The sequence below is a fragment of the Xenopus laevis genome, chromosome 3S (genome assembly GCF_017654675.1).
Source record: "Xenopus laevis strain J_2021 chromosome 3S, Xenopus_laevis_v10.1, whole genome shotgun sequence".
Classification (NCBI taxonomy): Eukaryota; Metazoa; Chordata; class Amphibia; order Anura; family Pipidae; genus Xenopus; species Xenopus laevis.
Window position 1 is genome coordinate 35,469,413 of NC_054376.1, and position 22,109 is coordinate 35,491,521.

General features: G+C 40.7%; 1 protein-coding gene across 1 annotated transcript in view; it reads left to right on the forward strand.

The window, feature by feature from the left end:
- Positions 1-1,448: 1,448 nt before the first annotated feature.
- The window catches only part of adra1a.S (adrenoceptor alpha 1A S homeolog), a 61,045-nt gene continuing 40,384 nt past the window's right edge, over positions 1,449-22,109 (forward strand). Inside the window, exon 1 of the mRNA XM_018255209.2 lies at positions 1,449-1,876. The gene's annotated coding sequence lies outside the window, so the exon portion shown is untranslated. The remainder of the gene's footprint in view (positions 1,877-22,109) is intronic.

Consider the following 22,109-nt stretch of genomic DNA (forward strand, 5'->3'; position numbering starts at 1 on the left):
ATTCCCCCTGTTCTCTTCACAGTTTAATTGTGTAACCAGGGCATGGGGATGGACATCAGGTCCCCCATTCTGGTGCACAAACAACATTCGGACATGATGCAAGACTTGCCTAAAAGGGGTTGTTCACCTTCCAAACATTTTTTTCAGTTCAGTTGTTTTCAGATTGTTTCCCAGAAATGCAGACTTTTTCCAATCACTTTCCATTATTTATTTTTTTTACAGTTTTTCCAAAATCTAAGTTTAAAGTTTTTGAATTCAGTCTGGCAGTTCAGTAATTCAGGCGCAGACTCTAAACTGTTACAATTTTTGCAACGTTTAGTTGATACATTTCTATTATTCTATTAGCAACTATTGTATCAATTCTAACAGCTGCCTGTAATGAAACCCAGAGATTCTGCTCAGCAGGGACTAGAGTCCTGCAGCGGGTCGGGTACCCGCGGGTTACCCAGTTAGAAGTTCCGGGTGCGGGTAAAGACGCAGGTCAGCAGTTCTGCGGGTTTGCGGGTCTTCTCAATAGCGATATTTACTCCTTTTTTCTGGTCACGTCTACTTCCGATGATGTCACTTTCGGTTTACAATGACAGCACTTCCTGATTCTTGATGGTCAGCGGGTCTCGGGTCTGGGTTGCGGATAAGGTACAGTTCCAAGCAGGTAAGAATGCGGGTTGCGGTTCCGGGTTACGGATTGCAGGTTGCGGGTACGGGTCCCAAAAAATGGACCCGAGCAGGACTCTAGCAGGGACAAAGATTAGAAGTGTATCAACTAAATGAATCAATTTAGAACAGTTTGCAGGGTCGACAACCCCCTCCTCCCAGAGCTATTTTAGAAGGTAAAATATTACACTTTAAACTTCAATATTAGAAAAACTGTGACTCATAGAAAATAGAATGTAATTGGAAAAGTCTTTATTTCTGGTGATCTATATGAAAACAAATAGTGAACCATCCCTTCAATAACAATGTCCGCAAAATGGCTCCTGCCTGCTTACTATAGTTATGAATTCCCAGACTGATGGAAACAAGATTCAAATAATTCATACAGTGTAATTAAAGTACATTTTGCTTGACTAATGTGATAAAATAGGATTTTTTAATCATTTTTTAGGGGTCGCGGGTCCCCTTTACAGGGCAATTCACCTTCATTAGCAAAACTGTTGTAACACATAAAACCTGACCCTAAAACCCCCGGAAATGTGTTCAAACTTTCCATAACCTGCCAAATGGACATGGTAATTAGGGGTGTGGCCATACAATGGGCGTGGTCAAGAAAATTCAATGCACTGCACACAGCAAAGGTTTCTGTCCCTTTTTCTAGTTTCAGAATGTTGGGAGGTATGTCATTACAGTTGGCCAACATTTATCCATCTCCATTAAATGTAATGAAGGCATTTGTAGAAAAGTAGGCTGAGCCCTGGATCCCACTCTGGATTGCACTGGGGTTACAGAATTGAAGCAGAGGGCATAGGCTGTGCCAATGTGCTGCCCTAGGTCCCCTGCCTCCCCCTCCTGAGCAAATGTGCCGTTCCTGTGTGTGTGAATCAGCCAATGGGGTTACCCACTAGCGGTGCCTGATGCCTACAATCATCACTATGGATTGACGCTCCTTACAAGGCAGCTACAGCGCTTAATAGACGGGCTTGTACCGAGCAATAAGCATGAGAAGATGCTCAAAGTGCTCTCGCACACAGAAGATTACGGTAGCAGCCAGATTCCCTGTCCCTGCTGTACATGTGCAGATGAGTAAAGTTGCAGTCACATAATGCGGGTGTGAATGTGAGGGAATCAGTGTCCGGCCAGACACTCGCTGCTGCCTGTGGAATGCCAGGCTGGAAACACAACTGCCACCTCTGCTCTACAACTGCCAGCCAAGCACAAGGTAAGGGCTGCATTTATCAGCCACTGTGTTAACCCCTTTATTATTTCCCTCTTTAGCACACTTCAGTTTTATTGTGTGTTTATATGTATTTAGTTAGCATTTATCCATGTGTGTGTAATTCTCCAGCTTCCACCTAGAAATAAACAGAATATTAACTTTTATTTTCTTTTTCATGTGTAAATCAGAAATGTGATTGGCTATTGAGTGTGACATTGCTTCTGCCAAGGTTGTTATACATTGCACAGCACATTATGCACAGGCAGAACATTTTAGTTAAACAAAAGGAATAGGGTTTATTCCCCCTCCCCATTTATTTATTTTTTTTCAACATTTTGTTTTTAGTGTTTTAGAAGTGCCTGACACCCCGCTAATCCTATTAGCCGTCCAAACAAACGGTGTCACATGTTGGCCAGGGCTTACTCTGAATGCCAAAGGTACTGGAAACATAATCAAGAAACAAGTTCTAACACGTGGGGCTGTGAGGGCAGGAGCGCCACTGGCATAAAGAGGGTTAACTATTTATTCTTCATTAATTGAGAGTGGCGTGAACGAGCAGGTTAAGCTTCCGTCCAATCAGAGCGGCTGTCATTCACTGTTATATACAGGAACGGGCACTGCATATTCACACAGCTACAGACTAATCTGATACAATCACACACACAGATCCTCCTACAGTCCCACAGTATATTCTTTTTCAGGCCCCCAAAATGTCTAAAGGTTGACCTGTCTTACCAATAGTTTTTGAAATTGAACATGAATTAGGGTCCCCCCCTGCAGCCGCAGGGTCTGCTTCCTCTGTAGTTACAGCCCTTGATTATACACAAGCTTTGCCCCATACAGAGACAGCTGACAGAGGGACATCAGCGCTGTTTGTGGTGCCCACTTGGCCATAAATAGGCACCTGTACAAATTATACACTGTCACAAAATTCATTATGGTCCTTCGTCCTTTCCAGAATCTCAACCAGTGCAGAGAATTGTAGTCCAGGTCACTGGTTGATCCGCTATAGATTACATTTGTTGTACACCAGTTGGATCCTTAAACCTCTTCCACTGACCTCCCTCTTCGTAATAATAACAGCCGCAGAAAGCATGTGCCTCCTGTCAGCACTGTCCTATCATGGGATCTTGCTTCTTCCCACCCGTCTCTTTTTCTTGTTGCACATTCCTTTCTGCATGACGTTTATTAAATGTTTATATATATAAAATTGCCCTGGTGACTTTGGGCTGCCCGGGTGTTATTTCCCACCAGCTTCTCTATCATATACATGATAATAATAATAATAATGGCAGCACAGATTGATGAGCCAGGTGACAACCAAGCGTGCTACCCTCCTAATTTATTCACACGTTTCTGCTTTATCTCCCCTCTCTCTCTTCCCAATGTAAATTATGGGTCCTGTAAGAAATATATAGAAATATATATGGGGCCCGCAGAGTAAGAGAGACATTCCTAAACATTCATAAATACGGAGCAGGAACGGGCTTGGTTGGTTGAGAGGTTGAGACATTGAACTTATAGGGACAGTAACATTAAAAATGGAAAGTGTTTTAAAGTAATAAAAATATAATGCAGTGTCGCCCTGCTCTGATAAAACGTCTGTGTTTGCTTCAGAAACACTACTATTGTTTATATAAATAAACTGTATTCAAATGAGAAAAATCTCAGATTACACAGCCGACTCTCTGTTATCTACCCTTCATCCAAAAGGCTATGGGAAAGGGCTGAAACCGACTCCTTTATTAATCCCTGGATCAACAGCCCTCCATGGTAAAAATAATAATAAATAAATGTCGTTGGAATGTCACCAACTCTTTTAAAACATCTGCAGTCAATACCTTATCAACTGACAAAAATCATTAAAACAACTTTCTTGCCTTTTTAGTGTCGGTTCCCCCTTCCCCCAGTTTTTAATAGACAACCACGTGTGTATAATGTCTTATTGTGGAGGGGTGGGAAACAGGGTTTGAAATCATATCTGTCAGGTTTGGTTTCTTATCCTGAGCCCGCTATTATTTGTACCTTCTTGTGTGTTTTCTAAAGTAAACAAGATCAGCCTGGTTGTTATCTCCTTAAAGGTTGATAATCCCATCCCCATTATTAATTTAGCTGCTCCTTTGTGCACTTTGTACAACTGATTTAATAAGATGAATTTTTCTAAAAGATTTTTATAAGATGATCGATTCTAAAAGCAAATATTTGAAATGGGGCCTGACAAGGGATTTGTGAAGTAACAAAGCGACCCTTATATACGGCTAATGACATGCGCTAAGAATCTGGGAGATTTTGTCGCCCGGCGACAAATCTCCTCTTCTTCGGGCGACTAATCTCCCCAAATAGTCTTCCCGCCGGCTAGAATCTAAATTGCCGGTGGGATGGCACTCGGAGCACTTCGTTTTAAGAAGTCACCCAACGTTTCCTTCTAGCCGGCGGGAAAGCTTTTCGGGGAAATTAGTCGTCCGAAGAAGAGGCGATTTGCCGATGGCCGACTAATCTCCCCGAATCATAGCGTATGTCACTAGACTAATAACTGTCTCCTTCAGTGGCTGCTGATACTTCGTCAGATTTTGTTAAAGTGACCTGACAGGGATCATTATTTTTGTAGTCTGTCCTTATCAACCAGTCCAAATTGTTTGTTGTCATTTCCATGTAATGTATACGGCTATACACAGCTGTTTGTTTGCCTGGTGCCTGTCCTATCAATGTCTCTTAAGCTTGCCTTAGACGCAAAGATTTGATCGTACGAATCTCAGTTTCATACGATTTTCGCGCCATGCCATGGCGTTCGGTCATTAAGACTATTGGACAGGTTAGAAAACTTCGGCTACCGATAATATCTCTGCATGTATTGCCGATCTGACGATATCAGTGCGAGACTGACACCAGCTTTTGACCTACAAGATAAGATATTTTCCTTGGTTGCCATACCTTATGAAAGCAACTTCGTTTCTTGAACTTCCAACATGTCCTTATTCACTTAGCTCTTAAAGGAGCCATCTCAACACAGGGACACTGTTCTGAGCAAGGTTTCCACCCTCTATGCATTGGAACAGGATTGTCCAACAGGAGTTAGGGCTAGTCTGAATGTAGTCATTTTAAAGGAGTTTAGTCCCCCAACCCCAGGGTTCCAGACAATTTATCTATATGAATATGATTCATCTTAAACAATACTAGGCAGAAACAGCTAGAGTATTAAAAATGACCGAAAGTAGTTGGCCCATATCTGAACCTTCAGCTGTTCAGTTTCTTCTGTTTAGTTTATCTGTATATAAAAGTTTTCACAATCAAAATCTCCATCAAACCACTTTTGCTTAACATACCATATGCAAAGGGTTTCCTGCAGTCCCATAGCCAGTCATTGGCAGAGCATCTTTTTATGCAGCTGTGAATAAAAATTCTTTTTACAAAATCCAGATCTACATCATCACTTCTGTCACTAAGTTGAGAACCAGAAAGCAGCAAGAGCCGCTCACAAAACCATAAAACAATGATCGGTAGGCATACACAACTCCACCTTTTTCTATTCCAGTGAATTTAACATGGTTTTAAAGCTACTGAATATATAACACTGACATTTTAGTCTAAATGGATGCTGCCAGATATTTATGCCTTTTATGGACAACAGTTCTAAATGACTGATATAAATACTGTACTATCTTTCTTACACCCATCAGGAACTGTACTCATATAACGTGTTTCTTTTAATATCTTCTCCAATTGCTCTGTTCTATATAAAGTAGCTTTTCCGAGTACTGCTGTGCTACTGTTCCTAGTATATGTGCTAATGTACTTGTGCATGTGTGTACTTCTATACCCAGTGGGTGTGATTTATCAACACTGGGCAAATACTGTATGCAAAAAGGGAAGTGTGCTAATGTACCTAGTGTGCGTCTGCACTTCTATAGCTAGTGTGTGTGAGTTTTTTGTCCCTAATAAATGTGCTATTATACCTACTATATGTCCTGCTGTACCTAGTGTCGGCGCTACTATACCTAGCATATGTACTGATTAGGGATGTAGCGAACCGCCGATAATGTGTTCGCGAACGCCGTTCGCGAACACCGGCAAAAAATGCGAACAGTTCGCGAACAGTTCGCGAACTTCGAACATCCGAAAATCGTTCGATTCGAACGATCGAAGGATTTTAATCGTTCGAATCGAACGAAAATCGTTCGATTTTAGCGACCGAATGGTCGAATGGTCGAACGATTTTGACGCGAACGCCTATTGGCGAACGTCGCGCGACGTTCGCGAACTTGCGGCGGACGCGAACAGCCGATGTTCGCGCGAACAAGTTCGCCGCAGAACAGTCCGCGACATCCCTAGTACTGATGCTGTACATAGAGCATGCACTTCTGTACCTACTATATGTACAGTTACTGTACCAAGTATCTGTGCTTTCGTATCTAGTATATGTGCTACAGTACCTAGTATATGTACAGCTATTGTACCTAGTGTATATGCTACTGTACCTGGTATATGTGTTACTGAACCTACTGTCTGTCCTACTGTCTGTGCTACTGTACCTAGTATATGTATTGCTACTGTACCTAGTGCATGTACTGCTGCTGAACCTAGTATATCTTTTATATATGCTACTGTACCTAGTATGTGTACTGCTAATGTACAGAATGAACTTTTGTACCTAGTATACAAGTATGTAAGTATGTGCTACTGTCCCTAATATTATGTACTGCTAATGTACTTAGTATATTTGCTACTGTACCTACATTTGCTTCTATATATAGTATATGTACTACTGTAGCTAGTGTAAATTCTATTTCTCTATTCTCCTTCTGATCAATGCATGACTCCAATTAACTAACCTGCCTTGCTACCGACCATATACTGTTGTGTATAGTGGGTTTCTGTTAAAAAAAAACAGAACTTTAAGTTAAAAATTATATTGTAGCATGGTCCTGTTAGCCAAATAATAGTTAAAGCACTAGACTGAAAGAGAAATTGGAGACAGCTAAAATTGAAGAATATGCACATGGAATATACCTGCACACACACACTTAGAATGCACAAAACCTATACAGGTTCTTAAGTTTGGCTGATCAAACTCTTCTGGAATTACACGTTAAATGAACAAAGTAGAACTGGGCCAAATGATGACACAATTCCAGACTGGTTCTCCCAGAGAAGACTGCAGTGTCCAAAACAATGCATAAGCCTAATGGGTTTTAATGGCATTAATTATTTGTACAGCAACTCTATGCCCTAAATATTTCTAAAAATCATCTTAGTATTGTACAGGTAAGGGGTCAGTTATCCGGAAACCGATTATCCAGGAAGCTCTGAAGCTCCCGTAGACTCCATTTTATCCAAATAATCCAAATTCTTAAAAATGATTTCCTTTTTAATAATAAAACAGTACCTTGCACTTAATCCAAACTAGGATATTATTAATCCTTATTGGAGTCAAACAAACCTATTGGGTTTATAGGGAGGCACATATATCAAAGGTAAAATTTCAAATTCATGTGAGTTTTTTTAAACTCTAATAAATTTGAATATACTCGAAATTCGATTGGCGTGTTATTTGACAAAAAAATTTAATATCTCAAACTCACACTAATTTTACCATTTCGAAAGCTCGAATCGAATTTGAATCAAATTTGAATCGAATGTCAGGAAGGCTATTTACATGTTCAAATTGGTCCCTGGACTTGTCCCGTTGACTTATAAATGAACTCGGCAGGTTTTAGGTGGTCGAATTTGAGTTTTTAAAATGCCAAGGTGTGATAAATCTCGAAATTAAAATTAAAATTTGAGTCGAGTTTGGATTATTCACAATTCAAATTTGAAAGTTTTGATCATAAAAAAATAAATCAAAAATTTCTATTCAACCCTTAATAAATCTGCCCCATAATGTTTAAATATTTTCTAGTAGACTTAAGGTATGATAATTCAAAGTACAGAAAGATCCATTATCTGGAAAACCCCAGGTCCCAAGCATTTCTGGATAATGTGTCCCATACCTGTATTGTCCCCCTAAATTAGTGATTTTTACCCTATTTGAGCTTAAGCCCCCATTTAATGCACAAAATGTGTTCAGGGAAACCCTTAGCATAACCCATAACAAGATTACAGATGAATAAACTAATAGTAATGCTGAATATTTAGCCATAATTCCAGGGATATATAGGTCAGCAGAAAAGTTTTCATTCTTCATCTTGGGCTGGAGGAGGAGGGGGATTCGGCAGTCAATCACAAGAAGGACCAGACCCACAGTTTGGATACTACTGATTTAAACCCCATAACTAATAATTCTGACATAAAGCTAGCAGCAGGATTGGCAGCATACTACATTATTACATTGAAAGACTCCATATTGTCCAATTGCATGGATTAGGAACTTTGATTATGGAATTATCATGAAGTTCACTATCAAAGAAACTGGGACATTGTTATTTTTCTAAATGTATCATTAGAGCTGATGAGTATATTTCTGTGGTCTGGTCTGGTTTAAAGTATTACAGATAGGTCCTTAGGCTCTACTATCACTAGGAACCGTCCAAAGGGTGTATTAATATTGTTTTATTGTTTCAATTTTAGTTCATACCTCAAAATTGTTTAACCCCCTGAAGGCTGTTATAGGGAGGAGATGCAAGTTGTTGAAAAGTTGAAGATCAATATACAATGTTTTGCATTGGGACCCCATCTTTTCTGCATGCCTGGGACCCATTGTTTCCAGACAGGTGTCCATGTGTGAATCTGTAATATCTATAACATTCTTGTCTCCTAAGATTGATGCTCAAATACTGATGTGTAGATTAAGCCCCACAGTTCTGAAATAACATATGAAAACTCTGATATAAAACATGCCTATTTTACTTTAAGGGCAGTAACTTCCCACTGAGGCTGCGGGTGTGTTTTTTTTGCCAAAAAAAATTCTTGGTTGAGAATCATATGAGTGTAACCCAATGGCAGCATGTTCATGAAATCCCATTCAACTCCAGTGGGCTTCAACTCCAGTGGGCTTCAACTCCAGTGGGCTTCAGGGCTGATTTCCCCAGGTTACAAAACGTCAGTCGAAATACATATATCCTGAGTGTAATGCTCCAGGAACATTCCCCTTCAAACCTCAACTCCTCCGACAGTGTTTTCTTCAGAAATGGAGATGCCCAATTGTAATGGTCTACAGAGGAACCCTATAATAAAGCAATACTCAATAATAACAGGGACACCAAAGTATTTTTCTTGTTTTCGCATTTTCCACTTCTTTGGCCAAATATGAACGTTGAACAATTTATTCAACATTCAAAGTGAGAGTATTAACACTTAACACAGTGAGCAAGTGATTTCTGTAACCACCATCATTGCTAATAAAACTAAAAAAAAATTGCATGCCAACATTTCTAAATTCTGACTTGTGTTTGTACTTTCTATAGAAGAAGCCAAATGTTTCCTCTAAGCACTGATAAATAATTCAATTAGGCTGATTCGATTATAAAAGCCATGTTGTGTCTGTGTATGCAGACTCTGTGTGATAGTATCTGAGGGGAAACATACCAATAGTCTTTGATTTACAAACCTTCAATGAAAAGAGCACGGCATTACTAGATTCCTAAAATCACTGAGATCTGGAGCGTAGTCGGTTTTAGGACATGAAATTGGGCTCTTGCTCAATGCAAAGTTCTCAAGTTCTTGTGGTAAGAAGTAAGAAAACATATATTTCAATTGGCACATATTTCTGGGATAGTAAGAAATTACCTCTTCTGCAGTCTAATATTCAGGTATGGGATCCGTTATCCGGAAACCGTTATCTAGGAAGCTCTGAATTACGGAATGGCTGTCTCCCATAGACTCCTTTTAATCCAAATAATTAAAATTTAAAAAAAACATTTCCTTTTTCTCTGTAAAAATAAAACAGTACCTTGTACTTGATCCAAACTAATTGGAATTAACATAGAAAAAATATATATAATTGGATACTAGTCTCTACAGGGCCTGTCAAAAAGGACCCATAATTTTTGGGATAAAGCCCCCAGTTCAAAAGGGTATAGATAAGAAGGTATTCAGTGTTGAGTGCAATAAATCCACAGGGGTTAATTTACCCAGAAAGAAGGGGGGTCCAGGAGCTCAAGCCTCAAACCTTCAGCTAGGGGAGGCAAATATTGCTTTTTTATAAACATTCAAAACCAAAAAAATTATCCCAAAACTCTATATTATATAAAAAATAGTCTTTTTTCAAAAATCATGTTAATAATATAGACATACAGACCACATGGTATTCCGCCTTACGCGTTTCATACCCCCTGATACGTTGGGGCAAATTTACTTAAGGTCGAATCTCGAGGGTTAATTAAACGAACGATTTGAACGAAAAAGGAAGGATTTTAATCCATCGATCGAATGATTGACTTCGGTAGCTTTTAGGTGGCGAACTAGGAGGTCGAAGTTTTTTCTTAAAGAGACAGTACTTAGACTATCAAATAGTCAAAAGATTTTTAGTTTGCATCGTTCGATTCGAAGTCATAGTCGAAGGTCGAAGTAGGCCATTCGATGGTCGAAGTAGCCAAAAAAAAACAGTCAAAATTCAAAGTTATTTTTCCTCTATTCCTTCACTCGAGCTAAGTAAATTGGCCCCGTAATCATAGGCGATCATGTGGAATACCATGTGGTCTGCCTATCTTTTGAACATGATTTTTGAAAAAAGACTATTTTTTAATATAATATACAGTTTTGGGATAACTTTTTTGGTTTTGAATAAGATATAATTAATCCTTACTGGAAGCAAAACCAGGCTATTGGGTTTATTTAATGTTTACATTAGTAGACTTATGTATGAATATGCAAATTACGGGACGATCCGTTATCCGGAAAACCCCAGGTCCCGAGCATTCTGGATAACAGGTACCATACCTGTATTGCAACTAGTGGCTGGAGATTATGTGCAAACCTTGGGTCAATTTATATAAACCTCACATTTTCTGTCTCTATGGGTTTGAGCTAGAAACAGATTGGTTAGTGTATAATATTATGATGACATTAATTCTATGGTTCTGAGAAATCAGTAGGTGTCACTGTTTTTTATATGAGCTGTTGTAAAGTTACAATTACAAGATAGGCAAAATGACAGCCCTTTGCACTTTTTGAACCATAAGACTCAGGCATGTGTTCCCCATTGCAGCTTCTTTATTCCACTTATTAGTATTCAGCACAATGATAAAGCCAGACCATGTGATTCTTTTACAAAGCCCATCTGGCTTTTCCATTTGCTTTGGGTAACCAACAGAAAATTACATTTTGCTTTGTATTGTAGGCTTCATTATAGAAATGTCATGGTTTATAGCAACAGATGATATTTCTGCAGGACAAAGCAAAGAGCATCAGTCAACTTATTAGATAATGTATGAGTAATCCAAGCACCTACAACTTCTAAAAATAACAGAACAGGAATAGTTGCCATTGCTGTTGGGCAGAACCAGCAAGAATGTACAGTCTTCCTACTAACCAACTAAAAAGATATCCTTGTTCTCATACATACTCAGTATCTATGATATAGTAAATAAAACAAATATATAGAATATAGGATACAGTTAAGGACCAATGCTACCATTTGATTGCTCTTCAGAAAATCTCGTTTTTGATGAACTAGAACATTTCCAAAATCCATCTGCCACCTTCTCTGCCCATTCATATCCCTTAACGCTTACATTTTCTTCTGTTGTGAATAGGGATGCACCGAATCCACTATTTTGGATTCGGCCGAACCCCCGAATCCTTCGTGAAAGATTCGGCCGAATACCGAACCAATCCTAATTTGCATGTTCAAATTAGGGGTGGGAAGGGGAAAAAAATTTTACTTAATTGTTTTGTAACAAAATTCACGCGATTTCCCTCCCTGTCCCTAATTTGCATATGCAAATTAGGATTCGGTTCGGCCAGACGGAAGGATTCGGCCGAATCCGAATCCTGCTGAAAAAGGCCGAATCCCGAACCGGATCCTGGATTCAGTGCATCCCTAGTTGCAAAAGCCTAAATTCTGTGCTTATAAGACACCCTCAGATATCTTGGTCAATAAGCAGCTGTAAATTTCCCCTGGTACAGGTATAGGATCCATTATCCAGAAAGCTCTTAATTAGGAATGGCTGTCTCCCATAGACTCCATATCCAAATAATCCAAATTTTAAAAAGAAATCTTTTTTTTTTTTTATAATAAAAAAGTACCTTGTACTTGATCGAATCTAAGATATCTAAGATAGAATCCTTATTAAATGTTTACATGATTTTTTAGTAAACTTTATGTATAAAGATCCATTACTCATTATCCAAAAACCACCATGTCCCAAGCATTCTGGATAACAGGTTCCATACCTGTAGTTATACGCTGTGTGTTTCAAAACAAGGATACAGGCTGGAAGAAACACATTAGAAATGTGGAAACAGTTAAATGCAGGAAATAGGGGAGGTCGGTGAATATAAATATCAAAACAGTCAACAGGGATGTTGAGAGACTAGTCCTGCCCAGGACTGTACCTACATTTTGGCATGGGCAGTTAGGCCTCCTTTTTGTTTCTTTAGATGAACTGGGGTGAATTCTTCAGCATCTTTGGGTTCTTCTTTAATTAGGTTTTTGGAACTGCATTATATGGTACAACAAGAGTTTGGTAATAACTGTATTCCTTATGAAATAGTTAATGACTTTGTCAGTGTTAAACTGATATGTGTATTAAGGTCCCTCGCAAAGAACAATATGCTAAGAAAGAAGACTAGATGTTCTAGACACTTCTGTGGGCTGGTAGACAATGCCTTGACAATGAAAAGCAAAGCACACAGATACAGAGATCAACTCTTATATCCTGCTTGTAACAAATAAAGAAAAACAGTGCAGAACCAAAACATGGCTGAATTCCAATTATATTTTCAGTTTCAGCTATTTGAACTCTGGCTGAATTTGTTGACAGTGTCACGTCACATGTTTTTTCTGCCCTTGGTGACTTCCCAGAATCCCACTGACAAGGCAACAAAAGCTGTGCCGTACGGCATGCCTGGACTGCTAATATTTGCTTTATAAACAGGAAACGTTGTTCACATCATTGCCTGTAATTAAGTCCTCCATTGAAGCAGAAAACACAGTCCATAATATAAAATAAATACATAAATGCTTTGCATAATCATTGCGTTCACTTGTGTATAAAGCAGCCCTGGCACTTTCCCGAATTTTATTGGAATTATGTCAGTGTGATTTAAAGCTCTGTCCTGTTTTATGAACTCTGCCTCTCAGCCCATTGTAACCTCTGGATACCACTGGTCAAAGTCCATGTTCTAATCTCGGTTATGTGCCCCAAATAATTCTTGTGTGTGCACTTTTTAAACTTGTGTGCTCATTTTTAAATACTGTGTGCCCAGGTTGCAATAAATGTAGAATGTTGTGTTTTCACATAAAATGTGTGCTCTAGCATCAAAATTTTTTGCACGTGCACAGTTTAGAGGGAACATTGGTGCCAGTGCTAAAAGTCCCCATAGGTTTAAGGTCTGATATAAATTGCAGCCTGTCCAAAAACACCTTAGCCCAATATAAGTGATATACTCACAGCACAGCCTTTAATAAGCCTTACACTGTATTCAATTTCATCATTATCCTTAAACTGCACAAGCTGAAATTTGTAGGGACTAGCATTCAAACTACATCTCATTCATGGACTGATAATTTTCCCTTTATGCTCTGCAAACAGCAATGTATCTAAGAGTTTTACAAGAGGAGGTCTCTGCCTGACCTGCACACAATATGCATACACTCTCGTATTCAGCCCAGATAATTCTAGGCTGTAAAGCAGTCAATCAATATAGCAGAATAAGAGATTAAAGGCTAATATATTAGGGGCAAAAGGTGTGATGGATATCCAGCAGCACTATATTTCATGGCATGGTTGCTTTAATGTCACTCTTATCATCGTGTTTGGCTTCCATTTATTAGACAGCGTTAGACAGGGTAAAGTAATTGATTTTTCTCGTATCACAGTGGAATTAAATCTATTCCCTAATGAAATCGGTAATTGCTGTGTCTGTTATTTTTGACTAATAAAGGGCTTTTGATATTTTTTTTTCTCGAAATGCCATGCCATGCCTGGAATGGGAAAAGCCTAGAATTTTAAACACCCAGAGAGGAATTTAATAACATCTAAATTGCATTTGCTGGTCAAACTTCATAACTAAACTGACATCTAAGAAATCGGGAGTTAGACTTGAGAGTAGAGAAAGAAATTAATCTGCTAGAGTAGAGAAAGAAATGAATCTGCTTCTCGTTCATTATTGCAATCCCTCTCTTGTATGTGTATTGTGGAGAAGTCTTTAAATTAGGTGCGGTTGGGGAGTCTGAAGACTGTCCTGGATATGGGCATTTGTAGACTTGTAGTCTTGCTTCCATATCCATTTATCGCCAAACAGTAGGGGGCCGATTCACTAACTTCGAGTGAAGGATTCGAAGTAAAAAAACTTCGAATTTCGAAGGTTTTTTTGGGCTATTTCGACCATCGAATGGGCTACTTCGACCTTCGACTACGACTTCGAATCAAAGGATTCGTAGTAAAAATCGTTCGACTATTCGACCATTCGATAGTTGAAGTACTGTCTCTTTAAAAAAAACTTCGACCCCCTAGTTCGGCATCTAAAAGCTACTGAAGTCAATGTTAGCCTATGGGGAAGGTCCCCATAGTCTTGGCTAACTTTTTTTGATCGAAGGATATTCCTTCGATCGTTGGATTTAAATCCTTCGATCGTTCGATTTGAAGGATTTAATCATTCGATCGAAGGAATAATCCTTCGATCGTACGATCGCAGTATTTGCGCTAAATCCTTCGACTTCGATATTCGAAGTCGAAGGATTTTAATTCCCAGTCGAATTTCGAGGGTTAATTAACCCTCGATATTCGACCCTTGATGAATCGGCCCCTAGGTGTCCAACCTGTAAAAACAGAACAAAATAGATGTGGGAATAACCATGAATATGCACTATATACTGCAAGTGCAGTGTATAGTGCAATACCCGACTCCAAGTGCCTTGTTATTTACCCTAATGCAGAATTTCTTCTCATAACTCCAGCATAATTGCTGGTGCTGCTGCTACAAGTAGGAGAAGCGCTGAAAATGTTTGTCCTCTCTCTCCGTAGTGTCTATTGATGTCAGCCACTGGGGGAGGCCTGGAGTTCCCACCAACTTCGAGATAATGGTAGAGTCAGGGTTCCCTCATCATTAGGGTTGCCACCTTTTCTGGAAAAAAATACCGGCCTTCCTATATATTTATCTTTTTACCTTATCAATAACATTGGGATCAACCATCATTTTTACCAGCCAGGCCAGTAAAATACCGGCCAGGTGGCAACCCGACTTATCATCAGTAGGTGTACTTACGTTCCAGTTTACCACAAGAGACAGCAAGTACCTTTATTGAACAAGGTTGCTTCAAGCAACAACTTCATCTATTTTTGTCAGCTGCAACTGCGGTTGTGAATCGTAAACCAGCCTTTATGTACTCAGGGCCTTTTTATTAAATGGGTAAAATGAACATTTTCCTAGAGCCCTTCAGGGTAAGGGGGCTCTATCAGACTTTTATAGTCATGTGCTACATGAAGCATCCTGAAAAAGGGGATGCCCCTTATCATAATCATTTTTTTAATATGACTCTATTGGAACAAAGAATCTTTCTATTTGGTTTTCTTAGTGGAGACTATTCTGTCTTGCAGTGTCCACTCCCATGTGATGATGGGTTATGAGGTGCTGCTTATTTGTTTTCAAGCAAAGATAATAAGATGAAGTTTGCCCCGCACCACTTATTACTTGATTATGCAGTGGCTCCTGTTATCCTATGGCTGTTGGGTTACAATGTTTTTTCCTCTGCAAGCCCTGGTGCTTGCCTGTGTTTATTTCCGGGTCTCCGGACGGTAATTTCCCACACAGGTTTCTCCTGACGGGACTTTAACATCTCAGCCTGTTGTAATCTCCGTTATCAAGTGACTTTCACCTTTCTCCGATTGCCTTCCATAGGATGCAGGGGAGCTACCCTGGCGTCAGTATCACCTCAGATCGCCACTACCTCAACCTGCTAAAAGTTTAACGGTTTGTTTTTCTCATGTTAGGGGTACAGGTCTACCCAAGTTTGGGGGGTAGACAGGGTACAAACAGGTTAATGCTTGCATTGGCCGCCATAGTTCCTTTGTTTTGTACTGTTAGTCTGCTATTACTATGCACCTTACTATGCCACTTTTCCGGTCTCCGGACCAATAACTCACTATCTGGGTGTCTGATTACAATGTCTATGCCATGGGATCTCCCACTTTGATATCCTGGAATGTCAGGGGTCTCAATTCAAAGTTCAAACGTGCTGCCCTGTTTGATTATGTTAATCGCTTTAAACCCTCAGTCCTGTTCCTACAGGAGACTCATTTAGTCGGTCAGAAATTACTGGCTCTTAAAAAACACTGGGTGGCCCACACCTACCACGCCACGTATTCTGTTTATTCCAGGGGAGTCTCCATCTTAGTTAGGAAGAACTTTCCCTTTGAATTACTCTCTATACGGACAGATTATTATGGAAGGTATATTATTGTACACTGTAGATTACTGTATCAGGAACTGCTGCTGGTGAATGTATATATGCCTCCCCCCTTTTCTCTACCCCTTTTGGAACACATCTTCTCAGCACTTGCCTCCTTCCCATTACTACCCCTTTGCTTGATTGGTGATTTCAATGCCACGCTGGATGGGGACAGGGATCGATTAGGACATGTTACTGACCACTCCACGATATTTCGTGACTGGGTCCGAGATCTGGGCCTCATAGAATTGTGGAGGTGGAAACACCCCGAGTCACTGCAATATTCCTGCCACTCGGCAACACATAAGACCTTCTCCCGTATAGACCTGGCACTTTGCAATCTTGACTTTACCCAATATATTCAGTCAGTGGAGTATGTCCAACGTGCCTTTTCGGATCATTCTCCCCTTCTGGTAACATTTCGGGACATGTCCACAAGATCACATCAATGCTGGCGCCTCAGCCCTCTATGGTTGTCCAATCCGCAAGTGCTGGCTCAGAGCCAACAGGGTTATCAGGATTACTGGGACCATAATACTGGGTCGGCTCCCACTGGTACGCTTTGGGATGCTTCTAAGGCGGTAGCCCGGGGTGTACTTATCAATAGTATCTCACTAGCTAGGCGCGTGGCCAAAAAAGAGGTGGAGGAGGCGGCTGAAATCTGTACCCAGGCTGCAGCTGACTACGTTCTACATAATACTCCTGACAGCTATGCCTTGGTTCAGCAGAGTCAAAGGGCCCTCGAATTAGTGCAAACCAGTCTTACACGTAAAAAGTTGTTGTACTCTGGTCAGCGGACATTTGAACATGCTGCTAAGGCTGGGAAATTATTGGCTTATTTATCTCGACCGATCCACTCCCCCACGGTAATTCCCCGACTACTGGGCCCCTTGGGAGAGATCATTACCAATCCAAATGATATTGCAGATACAATGGGTGATTACTACTTTGCTTTGTATACCTCACGTACTACTGCTTCTCCTCAGCACCTTGGGCACTTCCTTTCGCTAATTGACTTTCCTACCCTCACACCACAGGAGTCGGCCTTTCTGGATAGCCCTATCACTGCCCTGGAAGTGCAAGAAGCGCTAATGGGACTATCCTCCGGTAAAACCCCAGGACCTGATGGTCTTCCACCTAGCTGGTATAAAGCCCAAGGTAGCGCTCTACTTACTAATTTGGGTACCACATTGGCGGATGCAATGGAAATGGGCACCTTACCGCCCTCCTTTTATTCAGCCCTTATAATATTAATTCACAAGGAAGGGAAGGACCCGGAAAAATGGGACTCCTATCGCCCTATTTCGCTGATAAATACCGATACTAAAATCCTTGCCAAGCTACTGGCTACTCGCCTAGCAAAAGTTATCACTGCTATAATCCACCCCGACCAATCGGGCTTTATGCCCCAAAAATCTACTGCTATTAATCTCAGGCGGCTCCATACCCATCTCCAAATTGCCCATGATAATGTAGGCTCCAGAGTAGTTGTGTCCATAGATTCGGCAAAGGCATTCGACTCTGTTGAATGGCAATATCTTTGGGCTGTTATGCACAAATTTGGATTTGGCCCTACCTTTATTAAATGGGTCCAGTTGTTGTATAAGGCCCCATCTGCCCAAATTAGGGTCAATAATGTAAGCTCCAAATCTTTCCCTCTATCACGGGGTACCCGTCAGGGGTGCCCTCTCTCCCCTCTGCTTTTTGCCTTAGCTATTGAGCCCCTGGCCCTTAAACTCCGTCAAACTAACGCGGTGCAGGGATTCCGCCTGGGTGCCCTAGAAGAAAAACTGGCCCTCTATGCCGACGATCTCCTTCTCTTTCTCGCTGATCCCAACCAATCGCTATCGGTAGCCATGCAAATCCTGGATGACTTTAGTGCTTTCTCTGGCCTGACTATTAATAGAGACAAATCTGTGCTTATGGCCCTGGACCCGCTTCCTGTCCAAACTGCCACTATCCAGGGATTACGTTGTGTGCCCCACTTTAAATACCTCGGTATTATCATTAGTAAGGATTATTCCTCCTTCCCAGCGAATAACCTGGACCCGATCCTGGTTCGTTTTAAGCAGGCCCTCACAACGTGGTCTAAATTACCCATTACACTCTGGGGACGGGTGAATATCTATAAGATGATATACCTACCGAAACTCCTATATGTATTGTTAAACTCACCAGTGAAGATTTCACCCCTTTTTTTCCAGAAAGTCACCTCCTTGCTTATTCCCTTCTTGTGGGACAATAAACCACCGAGACTCTCCTGGAAGGTCCTAGTAGCTCCTATAGACAGAGGTGGCCTGGGTCTTCCTCATTTATACTTATATTATATTGCTGGGCAACTTTACCATATCCACTCTTGGTTTCACCCGGCTGACGATAACCCTAATAGTGTTTTGCTGGGCACGCTGTTGGGGTCCCTTGAGGCGCTTCGCAATGTTCCTTATAGGAAGTTAAGGGACTATGATAGGCTGCCCATGACTGTTACTACTCCCCACCATGCTTGGGGCTTTGCCTGCAAGTTATTTAAGGTGTCACCCCCTCTCAGATCTCCACACTTACCCCTCTGGAGGAATGGCAACCTCCCACACCTACAGGTGATCCCAGACCTTCAGTATTGGCCCCAGCTCCGGGTTAAGTGCCTGGACGACATATTAGTCGACTCAGTTTTCCCCTCCATGGCTCAGCTTAGAGACAAAACCGGCCAGCAGGAGCTTCAATGGTTTAGGTACTTTCAACTCCGGGCGGCCTTCAAAACGCAATTTTCTTCCCTTGAACTGGTATACTCCCCTCTAGGCTTTGAGGACATTCTCTGGGATGGAAGGGATGCCAAATTGATCTCTAGACTTTATAAGGTGTTGCTTCTCTGTGCTCCAGACCCCTTTGACAAAGCCTTTCAGAAATGGCAGGTAGGGCTCCCCACTCTGAGTTCGGAAGATTGGGACCAGGCTACCGAGGGACTATATAGCTTCCTGATATCGACTAGGGACCGCCTCATTCAATTTAAAGTTGTCCATCAGCTTTATATAACACCTGTTAAGCTACATAAACTTGGCAGATCCCCCGAGGCCAGATGTCCCAAATGCCGCCAGCCAGAGGCTAACTTCCACCACCTGATCTGGGAATGCCATTTAGTTTTCCGGTTTTGGACTGTGGTGATTGACCACCTAAAAGAACACTTGGCCTTCCCTGGTACTGCTACCCCTGAGGTGTGCCTGTTGGGTTTGGTAGAAGACTTCCTCCCCTTGTCCAAATCAAGAATTCTCATTAAGACTGCTTTGTATTATGCCAAGAAATCTGTAGTGATGCGATGGATGTCTCCCCAACCCCCTACTAGGCAACAATGGCTATCACTAGTTAATAAGGGACTTCCTCTCATTAAACTGACCTACGAGGCTCGTGGCTGCCCGTCTAAATTCGAAAAAGTATGGTCCCCATGGCTTGATGTACACCCTGAGCATGACTCCCTCTCTTTCCTACCTCATGCCCCCCAACATTGTCAATAATGTTTATATTGGATTCGGTGTTAGGCCTGTGTACCCACAGATAGCTGTATTGATAGGTTTGGTGCACTTTTGTAGACTGCTGTATAACCTTTGTTTATTGTGTATGTATGTGTTTTTCTCCCCTTTTCTTTCTGTTCCCCTCCCCTTTTTTGTTGAAAACTCAAATAAAAATATACTTTAAAAAAAAAAAAAGATAATAAGATGAGGGGCTCTGTGTTTCTTCCTGACTACTTCTTTACCTGACTACAAGATTAGTAGTGACACCAATTTCTGAGGAGGGCTGCAGGGACTCAACAATAGTGTCTTTGCACTGGGATCAAGGTAAATCAGCCCAGTATATATCTGGCACAAGCACATATTCTTATATTATGCAATATCAAGAAGAAATGTAGATGGTGCAAATTTGCCAGTTGTAGTACCTACCTTTTATAAGTAAACATCTGTTGTTGCCCAGGTGATGCCACCTCTAGAACAATTCTGTATTATTTTTAGTTATGTCATTAGTTATTGACTGGAAATAGTTACATTGATGGAATTGTTGTGTTTTTTGTCCAACATTTTTTACTTAGTCCTCATTATAAAACCAACCTGTTGCTAGAATTTAGAAATGTCAGGTAATAAGGGCTCTTCCTTAGAAATTGCAGGGGCAGCAAAGTTCATATACAGTATATATGCATCACAGGCATCACATTTTATTAAAATAACAACAGGGGCTTGAGAAGGAACGTATTTGTATTATTTTTAACTTACCCTGCAACATGATACAACCCATAGGGTTACATTAGTTCAAGATTTCAGCACATTTTGCACCTTTCTTGTATATGAAAGCTTTTACAGGATTGACGATAATGGTCATTTTGTAGATTGTCGAATGTCTTCACCACACGGAGAGTTGGTCTCGTGCAAACATGAAGAAAAGTAGAAAGGAAAATGTGACAATGTTTAATAAAAGGAAGAAAACCCCCTTTATCCAGTAGTTAGATTTGGACACCAGATGAGGTACAAGGACCCAGTTCAACCTGAATAGTAATGTGGTGCCTTTAATCTACGGCACATGTTTTCAATAAAAGCACAAAAAGTTTTTGAGAGAAATCATTAATCTGAGCCGTGGGGGTGTAAAACATAATCTAACAGGAATCCTATCATTTACTTAGCGAGCAGCAAGCCATAAAGCATCAGCATAGACCCTTCAGTAACCAAAGCATTTTTTCCACTACTGTTTTAAGTAGGTAGTGGGGGTGGTACTAGTGCCATGTGGCTAACCTTCTACTGATGAAATGGGAAACTTCAAAGCAAAAAAAAGTCACAGCACAGATGTCTCCAAGCCCACAAGGTAGACAGCAATGTCTTTCACCATGCCATGAAGGACACCTGGGCAATGGCAACACAAATCAACGGTACTTGTATGTGCTTATGTCCCTTACCCATTAATAAGCATTTGGTTTCTATTTGTGACCTCATGCTATAAAAATAATATATTATATGGGCTGGTTGGGTATTTTTCTCTCTCTATGGAAAGCAGATGACGATAGGCCCTGAATATGACTTCCAGATATTGCTGAATATTCTGCCTAGTATAACCCTTTGTTATGGTTATGTTACGTAAAATATAGGAAGAGCTGGAAGGCACAGTCACTAGCAGTTGATCCTTGTCTGTTTCTTCAACTGCTACCAGAGGCTCATAAGTAATAGCTGTATCTGTAATAAGAACTTTAGCCCCTCAGACCAGGAGGTAGTTTCTTCTCATAGAGCATCCAGATTATCTGGTAGATTTGGAGATTGATGTTCCCATCTCTGAGGAAAGTATAATGAAGTAGTGAATACTTTTACTTCTGTATCCATGCCTTTTGTACAGTCCTCTCCATACTTAATTACATACCATAGGAGTTTCTTTTTCTAAATTGATGGACCATTGTTCCATATGCAGCCTGACTTTTATATAGGGATGCACCGAATCCAGGATTCAGTTCGGGATTTGGCCAGGAATCAGCCTTTTTCAGCAGGATTCATATTCAGCCGAATCCTTCTGCCCTGCCGAACTGAATCCGAATCCTAATTTGCATATGGCTTTATGTCACTAAACAAGGAAGTAAAAAATGTTTTCCCCTTCCCACACCTAATTTGCACATGCAAATTAGGATTGGTTCGGAATTCGGCCGAATCTCTCGCGAAGGATTCAGGGGTT